The sequence below is a fragment of the Chlorocebus sabaeus genome, chromosome X, assembly GCF_047675955.1.
Source record: "Chlorocebus sabaeus isolate Y175 chromosome X, mChlSab1.0.hap1, whole genome shotgun sequence".
NCBI classification, from domain to species: Eukaryota; Metazoa; Chordata; class Mammalia; order Primates; family Cercopithecidae; genus Chlorocebus; species Chlorocebus sabaeus.
This window is the reverse complement of record NC_132933.1, coordinates 147,609,622-147,619,760: the sequence shown is the minus strand read 5'-3', so window position 1 is coordinate 147,619,760 and position 10,139 is coordinate 147,609,622. Positions and strand designations below refer to the sequence as shown.

The 10,139-nt window shown below is 36.2% G+C and overlaps 1 pseudogene; it reads right to left on the bottom strand.

Moving 5' to 3' along the window:
• Nucleotides 1-6,373: 6,373 nt before the first annotated feature.
• On the bottom strand, nt 6,374-7,925 carry LOC103231559 (trifunctional enzyme subunit beta, mitochondrial-like; annotated as a pseudogene).
• Between the last annotated feature and the right edge of the window lie 2,214 nt (nt 7,926-10,139).

Genomic DNA, 10,139 nt, shown 5'->3' with positions numbered 1-10,139 from the left:
AAATTGGGATCTATTTTTATATTTCTCTATTATATTTATATTATCTATTTACTGATATAAATAATAACAGTAATTTTTAATTAACCAGGCATGGTAGTTTACCCCTGTATTCCCAGTTACTTGGTCTTAATTATATTATCTATAATATAAATATTATAGATATATAATATTACATAATTGTATATTATATATTAATATATAAATTATATATAGATATATAATAATATATAATATAGATATAAATATATAATATATAATTATAAAGATAATATAATATAGATATATAGTATAAATATTATATTATAGATAATATAATATAAATATAATAAAGATTATATTACAGATAATATACATATATTATATATATTTATACTATATATAAATATTATAGATAATATACAGTCTCTATAATAGAGAATATAAATATGATATTCATATATCTATATTTATATAATATATAAAATAATATTTATATATGTTACAAATATAATTATAAGTTAGATATTATAAATATAAATATATTTATATTATATATAATATAAATGTTACATAGGGCTGTCTAGGACTGCTTGAAAATAAACAGTCCTTGATAGCATTTATATCTAAGGTACCAAATGGGCAAATGCAGTGTTTTAAAAGGAGTAGAAGCTGGGCGAGGTGGCTCACGCTTGTAATCCCAGCACTTTGGGAGGTTGAGGCAGGCAGTTCACTTGAGACCGGGAGTTCGACACCAGCCTGGCCAACATGGCAAAACTCCATATCTACTAAAAATACAAAAATTAGCCAGGCATGTGGTACAGGCCTGTAATCCCAGCTACTCTGGAGACTAAAGCACAAGAATCCCTTGAACCCGGGAGGCAGTGGCTTCAGTGAGCAGAGATCGCGCCACTGCGCTCCAGCCCGGACAACAGAGAGATACTCTGTCTCAAAATAAATCAATAAGTCAATAAAATTAAAAATAAAAGGAGTAGGAGTTTTATACGTGTGTGTGTGTGTGTGTGTGTGTACATATAGATGGTTTCAATTTATGCCATTCAAGTTTTGTAGAGGGTAAGTAAAATAGCATTTCTCACAGCTTTAAAGCTTTTCCTGGGGTGACATGATTACACAAGCATAATGCTGAGCCGCCGATTTTATAACAAGTTTTGCACCTTCACAAATGACATATTCTGGTAAGGAACTTTTCAAGCATAAGAAACCTTTTTTACTGACAAGTATGAGGGGAATTAAACTGGAAAGTGGGGACTATCTATCTTGTGTCAGCATTCAACAAAGCACAATGAGACTGTCGCTGCCTTGCTCTCCTATTTCCACAAAGCTTTCCCATTGCTTCTGGGAATCAAGCTGAGCGCCTGGTGAAATAGCCACATTTAATTAGAAAATAAAAGTAAATATGTATCATTGTCAAATTTCACTTGGACTCAATCATTCAATTAAAATAAAACCAAACACTAGGCCAGGCGTGGTGGCTCATGCCTGTAATCCCAGCACTTTGGGAGGCCAAGGTGGGTGGATCATTTGAGGTTAGGAGTTTGAGACCAGCCTGGCCAACATGGTGAAACCCCGTCTCTACTAAAAATACAAAAATTAGCTGGGCGTAGTGGCGGGAGTCTGTAATCCCAGCTACTTAGGAGGCTGAGGCAGGAGAATTGCTTGAACCTGGGAGGTGGAGGTTGCAGTGAGCCGAGATCGTGCCACTACACTCCAGCCTGGGTGACAGAGCGAGACTCTGTCTCAAATAAACAAACAAACCCAAATACTAAATTAAGGTGAGTGATGGGAACTCCAGTCCCTTGGTCTTAAAACAAACAAACAAAACAAAACAAGCCTAATTCCCCTGAATGGGGAAAATCTGAAAGATCAATAAACATAGGCCATTAAATTCCATTTCACCAGAAATCAAAGCCATGAAAAATTAAAACAAAGAAATGGAATTTCACAGCCGTTAGCTTAGCAAGAATTCAAATGTCTGCTGTGTTCATTGTTGGGGAATTGTAGCAAAAGGGAATTTGTATCCAATTTTGGAAAAGCCATTTGGTATTGTCTAATGAAACGGAAAGCCTCCAATCACATATGTTACTCAACAATACCTTTGAGAAGGCGGGACACGTTTAATTACTAGGGTTTTGGGGACAGACAGGCTGGGTTTGATCTCAGCTTTTTTTCCTGCTAGTTGTGTGATTTGAGCAATTAAGTAGCTAGGCTTTAGATTTTCGTTTTATGAATTAGGGCAATTAGAGTTTCCTTGAAGGCAAATAATTTTAATATTTGTAAAGAGCACTAAAAAAAAAAAAAACCCAAAGAATTGCTGACATATGTACACAAAGAAGCACTGATAACTTTGTTTCTTGCCATATTATTTGTAAAAGAGGAAAAGTGGAAATGATCAAGCAAAAAGGGAGTAATTAAATATTAATAACTCCTAGTGTATGCATACCAGCTATATTACAGTTACATAAATTGGCTCAATCTATGCATAACTAAAAGGACAATAAAATAATTTACAAAAAGATTATGCACTAATGTACTTCTAATGTAAGTTTTAAAAATATTCACTAGGTGTTGTTTAGTGATAGATGTATTTTTAGTGACAATATAAAAATGTACTTTGGAAGACATCGTGAGAATATAATTAATTGATGCACAACTTGGGCATTTGTCCTCAATGGTTTTCTCTCTCATAAGTTTTCGCGAATAAGTTTCAATTAGGGCACAAAATGGAGTGCCCTAGAAGGAAAATTGAATAGAGTGAATTATAAATAGAGTGTGCTTGATGTTCTTAATTTGGAAGAAAATACTTAAAAGATGTGCACTGTTAAAGTGGTTAATGTGTGTGTGTTTATGTGTGTGTATATTTGTGTGTATATATGTAAAACATAGGTCATATGCATTTACATACGTTTGTAGATACATTTTATATCAATATATGCATGTGCAGTGTTACAGTAAATTAGCTTGTATATATGTGTATATATGTGTGTATATATGTAAATAAAACAAATGTTATATACATTTATATATAATTATATATACATTTTATATCAGTATGCACATGTGCACTGTTACAGTAATTAGTATGTGTGTATATATGTGTGTATATATAAATAAAAAATATCATATACATTTATATACATTTTAAAAATCAATATTATACATTGTAATAAACATTTAACATATACAGTTGACCCTTGAACAAAATAGAGATCAGAGATGCCTCCCTAACCTAGAATGTTTAAAAGATGAAATTTACATTAGTTATTTTCATTAAATACAATGATTATTCGTAAAGTTGAGGTTTGTTTGATGACAATCACCTCCCTATAGCTGCCACGATGGTGGTGGTCTGTTGCATTCAACAAACTTGACTTTGGTAAACTTCAATTTTACCAATAATCATTTTATGTAATAAAAAGCACTAATGCAAATGAATATATACATTGATATGTAAGTGTATATGACATTTATTTTATATACACACACAGACACACGTATACACACACACATAAACACACACATGCTAATTACTGTAACAGTGCACATCTTTTAAATATTTTCTAAATTAAGAACATCAAGCAAACTACATTTAAAATTCATGGTATTCTGTTTGGCTTCTAGGGCACTCCACTGCAAATTGGAATTTGTTCACATAAATTGAGTAAACATCCTACGACAGAGGAAGTCCTTGGGGACAAATGCCCGTGTTGTGTATCAATTAATGGCATAAAAATCATCTAGTGTATCCCCTTTTTAGATGGCAGTTCTATAAAATGTGTCTGTGTACCTGGTGATTTAGAAACTGTCTAAACAGAACTACCTGGATGCCCATATTATAATCATTCAGTTAGAATGTTGTGTCTATTTTTTTGTGGCTTAAAATGTTGAAACATAGAGAAGAAATGTAAATAACAAAAAAAAGTTGAGTGTAACAAGATTAATTTTACCAAACACAATTAGTTACATATATATAAAGATATAATTTAAATATAAATGTGTATGTATGTGTGTGTATATGCATATACAGTTGACTCTTGAACAACATGGGTTTGAACTATATGAGTCACTTATATGTGGATTTTTTTTCCACCTCTGCCACCGTTGAGAAAGCAAGACCAACCGCTCACCTTCCTCTTCTTCAGGCCACTCAATGTGAAGATGAAGGCTTTTAGGATGATCCACTTCCACACTGTGAATAATAAGTATATTTTCTCTTCCTTAGGATTTTCTTAATGACGTTTTCTTTTCTATAGCTTACTTTATTGTAAGAATACCATGTATGATACATATAATGTATAAAATGTGTGTTCATTGACTGTTTATGTTACCGGTAAGGCTTCCAGTCAACTGTAGGGTATTAATAGTTAAGTTTTGGGGGAGTCAAAGTTATACATGGACTTTCAACTACATGTGGGAGTGGGATGGCGAGTTGTTCCTTACCTCTGTGTTGTTCAAGGGTCAACTGTATATGTTAAATGTTTATATAAATGTATGTATTGATATAAAAATGTATATTCACAAACATATAAAATATGCATAGATCCAAGTTATAGATGTGTACCATATATATCCACATACACACACGCACACACACACACACGTCAATACAAGTTTATGTACAAATGCTCCTTAATTTATGATGGGGTTATATCCCAATAAACCCATAGCAATTTGGAAATATCATAATTTGAAAATGAATTGAATACACCTAACCTACCAAACATCATAGCTTAGCCCAGCCTCCCTGAAACATGCTCAGAGCACTTACATAGCCTATCGTGGAGCAAACTCCTCTGGCCACACAGAACACTGTAGAGTGTTGGCTGTGAATGTTTGTGATTACAGGGCTGAGTGGGAGCGGGCTCCCTGCTGCTGTCCAGCCTGGTAAGAGAGGAAAACAGCACTTTTGACTGCACGCATATTGTTCTCACACCACCGTGAAGTCCAGAAATTGTAAATGGGACCATCCTAAGTCAAAGACCATCTGTATATTAATTTATATGTATACAAGTTTTTATGTAAATATATAAATGTATGTGTAGGTATATATAAGTGTATATATAAATATGTATGTGTACATGTATACAAGTTTATATATAAATAAATGTAATTATATATGATTGATAGGGTTTGGCTCTGTGTCCCCACCCAAATCTCATCTGGAATTGTAATCCCCATGTGTCCAGGGAGGGGCCTGGTGAGAGATGATTGGATCCTAGGGGTGGATTTCCCCATTGCTGTTCTGTGATAGTGAGTGAGTTCTCATGAGATCTGATGGTCTAAAAGTGTGGCACTTCCTTGATCTCTCTCCCTCCCACTGCCATGAGAAGACGTGCCTTGCTTCCCCTTCGCCTTCCGCCATGATTGTAAGTTTCTTGAGGCCTCTCCAGCCATGTGGAACTTTGAGTCATTAAACCTCTTTCCTTTATAAAGTACCCAGTCTCAGGTATTTCTTTATAGCAGTGTGAAAATGGACTAATGCAGTGATATATAAGTATATTGTATATATTATTATGTACATATATATAATAATTGTACTAAACAAAACCAGGTACATGTATAAAGATGTAATATATTTTATTTTATTTATTTATTTGAGACAGGATCTTGTTCTGTGGTATAGGCTGTAGCGCAGTGGCATCATCTGGGCTCGCTGCAGCCTAGACTTCTGGGGCTTAAGTAATTCTCCCCCTCAGCCTCTGTCTCAAGGACCTGGGACCACAAGCTTCCATGCCTGGATAATTTTTGTGTTTTGGTAGCGATGGGCTGGTCTCAAACTTCTGAGTTCTAGCAATCCATCTGCCTCGGCCTCCCAAAGTGCTGAGATTTACAGGCATGAGTTGCTATGCCCAGCCTAAAGATGTAATTTAAATATGGAGGTGGATATTCATTTATATATTAAATAAAAGTATATATAAGTATATGTAAATACACATAATATACTTAAACTTTATATATCCTAATTTATATATAAACATATATAAATTTATATATGTACATAACTTTAGCATATATGTGTGTGTTTTTACATTTTTTTCAATATTTCCCCACTTTAAGGTTGATCACCATGATATTTATGTATCTAAACATTTTTTGTAAGTTTTCATTGATGTTTAGATTCCAAATTATTTTTCCATAATTAAGTTAATTTAGGCACATTGGTTTGTATTTTATAGAGAACACTTTAGGACACAGATAGGAACAAGTGTAATTTGCAAATATTACAAAGATGATTTCCTAATCTCAGCTGACCTCTTTCCCAATTGCAAACACTCATTTAGTCTTTAGTGACAAGAGAGAACAAAAACAACCACCTACACATCTCTGTGTGAGATTCTGGTGGCTTAGAAATCCCTGAAAGAGCAGTAAATCGTGATTATTGAAAAGCTCAGAACATTGGCAAGGCTTAAGTGCAAAGCATGTAACAGAAGGCCACAAGAATTGTTTTCCTAAGAGGAGTTAGGAACTATAAATGTCATTTAGGAATGCATTGAAATGCCATTGCCTAGTGTGAGTGTTGCACAGAAACTTCTGGTCATTTCTTCTGGATCTATTATTTTGGATAAGCTTCCACTGTCATAGAATGGCCCTGCCCTCCAGCGGCACAGGCAGCCGTTAAGGCATACTGGTCTCCTTCCTTCCATAATCTGTTGGCAGCTGCCATGACCAACCTGCAGCCAGTGGCTCCAAATGGGTGTCTCAGGGACAGAGATCCACCCCAGTTATTAGACTTCTCCAAAGGAAACAATCTAACTTTGGTTTTTCTACCTATGTAATTTTGTGCAAACCAATCAGAATCCATGACTTCAAAATTTGCTAAAATCTTACCTGAGAAAGCTTTGTGAAATTCAAAAGCATCAATATCATTCATGGTTAATTCTGCCTTTTCTAGAACTTTTGGAGTCGCATATGTTGGTCCGAGTAATAGTTGATCTTTTGGATCATGAGACATGTACATAAAATCCCTCAAATACGCCTTTGGCTTATAACCCATGGCCAGAGCCTTTTCCTCTGCCACAATCAACATTGCAGATGCACCATCAGTCAACAAAGAAGAATTTGCAGCTGTCACTGTGCTGTAGGGCTTGATAAATGCAGGTTTTAGTTTGGCCATCTGCTCCAGTGAGGAAGGACAGATGCCATTATCTTTGGTAACTGTATTTTTTCCTAGTACTTTGAAGATTACGACATCAGAAAGGAATCCTTCATCCTATGCCTTCTTGGCCAGACTGTGAGAGCTCAGCGCATATTCATCCTGTTCCAGTCGAGAAACAGCAAAGGCAGCTGCCAGTCGGTCTGCAGAGTGGCCCGTGGTCTCACTGATGGAGAACTCAGCAACTGCAGGGAGCTCAGGTGCTAGGAAATTCAATTGGAATTTAGAGATTAAAGACAGTCACTGGCCCACAGATTTGGCCTTATTGAGATCAAGCATTAGTTTTCTCATTTTCCTTGAGTGACGAATAGGGACATGGGACATCAACTCGACACCACCTGTCATGGACACATCACAGTGGCCAGAAGCAATCAAACCAACACCTGTGGTCATGGCTTGGTTGGCAGAGATACAAGCCATGGTGACAGTGTGAGCAGGAGTCTTGTCAGAGAAGGCAGCTCCAAGGGCAGCCTCTCTAGCCACATTGCTTGTTTTCACTTCCTGAATAACTGTGCCAAAGATGATATAATCAACTACTTCCCTGGGGACACTGGGCTGATACAACAAACCCGTAAGTGTTGCTCTAGCCAAATCATGTGGCATTAGGTCTTTATATGAAGTGCCTGACAGCAAAAATGGAGTACGAACGCCATCCACTACCACAACATTCCTCATATTGGGTTTGGCTAATGTCTTCTTCATTTTGGTCTGGATCTCGGGGGCAGCTTGCAACTAGGAGGAACAGCTCTGAGGTCTTATGGAAAATCTGAGGGCCCATTTTGATGCAGTGAGAAGATTTCTAAAAGTGTAAGTCAAGATGGTAGTCATTCTGGAATCTTAGCTGACGTCCGCGCAGACTCCTACTCTGAGCAAGGCTCAGACTCCGTGATTTTACATTTTAAGTTTACATTTCAAAATTGGCCTAGTCATTTTGTTAGCAGTACTTATGTGTATTTCTGTTTTATTGAACTTATTAAGCTTAAAACATCTTTGCACTGAAAAAAATAATGCCTAAAACTTCAAAAAAGAAGTATTGGACAGCTTCTTTTATGTATCCACAGTATATTAAAAGTTGATTTATGGACACTTTGGAAATTTCAGTGTCTGATTGAAACTTTCCAGCAAGGGTTGGAGTTGTTGCTCTGCTGTAGATTTTTTCTGTATTTCTGTAACAGTCCTTCATTAATCCCCTTCCCCCATGATCATCTCAGCTTATTGTTCAGGAAGTTGCCCTGACGAGCCTCTCTTGCACAAGGTGGATACTGCTTAGCTAAAACCCATGGGGCAACACCAACGATATTATAGAGAAATTCTGGCTAAACAAGAGACTTTCTCTGGGCACCACAAATCTTTAGGAAAGAAGTAACTGGCAGGTACTGTCAGAGAAATGTTGTGTAATGCTGTTGGGAAATCAAAACATCATTTCTTCATTGACCCTTTCATCAGGTCTGAATTCCTAAAGAAAAAAAAAAAGATAGTCAATGCTTTCACTGGTGAGTTTTACACACCCATATGTTTTACTCTTTCCCTTAGCAAAAGCAAAACTACACTAGGCATAGAGATTTACTATCCTGAGTCTCAGTCTCTGCATCCAGTATTCCTGTCACACTGCAGTATTTCTATAGCACTAAAATGACAGAAGCACAAAGTGTCTACATTCTGAAGCTGGAGGGCATGAAACATTCCTGTCACTGGCCATAGCTATGAGTGACTTTCTCAAGTCTTTTTTTAAGAGAAACAATTCTCAGAAAGTTATAACCTCGCAGCTACTAGAAACAAATTCTGTGTCACTAGACTGCTAGTATTTTTCCCATACTTTGCCCAAAGAACAGCATGAAGACAGAATAAATGATCCATGTTGGAATTACCTGAGTCAATCTCTTCATCTGTAACTCCCAAACACTGAAAATATTGCCATAAATATGATACCTACAATTACTGTCCATCGTCATGCAAATGCCTGGTTAGCCTGAAATTCAGAAATGTTTTTAAAAATATCGTAAGTGGACTTCTTACCTTAGCACATCCATGGACTAACTATGGTCCATGGACCAAATCTGGCTCACTACTTGTTTTTATAAATAAAGTTTTATTGGAAAACAGCCATACCCACTCATTTATGTGTTGTGTCTGCCTGCTTTTTTGCTACAATGGCGGAGTTGAGTTACTGCAACAGAGTTTATATAACTCTTAGAGCTGAAAATATTTACTATTTGACTCTTTCCAGAAAAAGTTGGCCAATTTCATAGCACTGTTAACAGTAGTAAAATATAAAACTGTTTTTCCCCTTTTCTTCTACTTTTTCTCAACTTGTCATGTCTTTAAAAAATAAATTTCTTTTTGATGTCATTCTAAGAAAGGAAAAATTAAAATATTTAGTCACTGGCAAGGTTTTCCATTTTTATCTTTATATTGTGCAATGCCAATTTTGAACTCCAGTATCTGAGCAGTTAACATGTATTCAGAATCACTGAAATTGCACAAGCTGTTATTTTGTAGCACATGCGTAAGTATCTACTGCATTGTTACCGGAACAGGGGAAGTGTGCTATACAAAATGAACTCAGCTGACTTTATTTAACTTCTTGATATGGACATACTCTAGCAACACTGTACCTTCAGTTCACTGATGTGTAAGGAAGGCATACAATGAACAGGAGCCTTGGGCTGCCCTCTCATCCCATCCCTTCTATGCATCATTTTCAGCATAAGTGGTTGCCTCACACGTCAAGAAGAATAGGAGATAGGATAGAGTTCTTGTTTGTTCCTGGATTGTTTTTTAGAATGTCATTTCTACTTTTCTACATTTGAAGCAAGTTCTAACTTGGACACAAAGGGTGGCCTCTCTGGGCTGCAAGAGCACTCACTTTGGCATAGAAGTTACAGCCTCCTTTTGTGCACACTGCGAATCTCACCAAATTCCCCCTATTGCCAGTCCAGCAAAATTCTGTGCTCAGGGGGCTTCATGAGCATTGTACGCTATTGGGTAGCAA